The sequence below is a fragment of the Silene latifolia genome, chromosome Y (genome assembly GCF_048544455.1).
Source record: "Silene latifolia isolate original U9 population chromosome Y, ASM4854445v1, whole genome shotgun sequence".
NCBI lineage: Eukaryota > Viridiplantae > Streptophyta > Magnoliopsida > Caryophyllales > Caryophyllaceae > Silene > Silene latifolia.
Window position 1 is genome coordinate 416,999,313 of NC_133538.1, and position 1,552 is coordinate 417,000,864.

Sequence of the window (1,552 nt, forward strand, 5' to 3'; positions counted from 1 at the left end):
AGAGTGTTGCCCTATAGGTATGACCTAGGGGATCAACTGATCACCACCGTCGCACGACAGTAATGTCAAACTCTAGTCAGCCAATCATTACCGATATGTGTGGACCAGTTGACAGTAAAAATACTTCCCAAATGTATTCTTTAAAATGAGATTTAATAATGATATTTAAATCATATGATCGCACTGTTGTTGAGGACACATTTCCCAACAAAGATTAAGGAGGTTCTGTTTCTTTTTTCTTTGACTGACTCAGCCTGGGAGTGGCTGAGTGATTTGGACCGCACGGCCGCGGGGGTCACGGACTGGGAGACCCTTGCTCTTGCTTTTTATAAGAGATATTTCCCTCCACAGTGCACTAATTAGCTGAGGGCCAAGATTACCAGTTTCAAGCAGGCACCTGATGAAACTTTCTATGAAGCGTGGTGCCGTTTCAAGAGGTTGGTGAGGTCTATTCCTCACCATGGTTTTGATTCATGTTTCCTGTCCAATCAGTTCTACAATGGGCTATACGATGATCACAGAGCCATACTTGATGCATCATCCAACGGAAGATTTCAAAAGAACGCCGACAATAATAAGGGATGGGCTCTTATTGAAGAGATGGCGACCACTGTGCTGAGTATGGAAACCCGAGGGATGGTATTAGAACAGTTCATGCAGTTAATAAGCAAGTTGTGGCTCAGCTGGAAGCCATGAATGCTAGGTTTGATAAGCTGGAGCTGTATTCTGCTGGGGAGCCTCACACAGTCCATTTGCTTACTAGAGGGGAGACTGTCACATGTGAGAGGTGTGGGAGCAACGACGGTCACACTGCTGTTGGCTGTCTTACGGAGAAGGAACAGGTCCTTACTTTTCAACAATACAGGCAAGGAAGGGGTTCCTATTATAATAACCAAGGGGCAGTCCATCCTAATTTGAGGTGGACAAGTCAAAATGTGCTCAATCCTACCCCTCCTCCACAGCAGCAGCAGCCATATGTCACTCCTCATAAGGCTCAACAAGGCTTTCAGAAGCCTCCTTCCTTTCCTACACCTAATCAAGGTGCATCATCTTCTGGTGGGATAAGTGAGCTAGGTGAGTTGAAGATGATGTTGCAGTCTTTGACAAAGCAGTGGCAGCTGAGTGATCAACAAAAAGATGCATCTATCAAGGCACTCAAAACTCAAGTTGCCCAGTTAGCCGCGAACCAGTCCATAAGGAAACCGGGACATTTACTGTCACAAGCCGATAAGAATCCACATGAGACGGTGAATTTAATTAATTTGAGGAGCGGTTATTCATATGAAGGACCGAAATCAGACCCGGGGAAAGAAATTGCTGCTGATGAACAGTGCACAGTCGATGAAAAAGAGCTCACGACAAAGAAAGTACTCGATCGACTAATTTCTGGGGGTCGATCGAGTAAAAATGTCGAAGAAAGGACTCGATTGAGTGAAATTTCTACTCGATCGAGTGAACAGGAAAAAGAAGTTCTCGATCGAGTAAATAAAACTACTCGATCGAGTGAATTTGCTGAAGAATCTGCTCGATCGAATGATATTTCTGGTCGATC

At 44.7% G+C, this 1,552-nt stretch overlaps 1 non-coding gene across 1 annotated transcript; it reads right to left on the reverse strand.

Annotated features, from left to right (window-relative positions):
- Positions 1 to 361: 361 nt before the first annotated feature.
- Positions 362 to 467, reverse strand: LOC141635730 (small nucleolar RNA R71). The gene has a single exon (XR_012540393.1). It is a non-coding gene; the product is annotated as a small nucleolar RNA R71 (small nucleolar RNA).
- Positions 468 to 1,552: the final 1,085 nt, after the last annotated feature.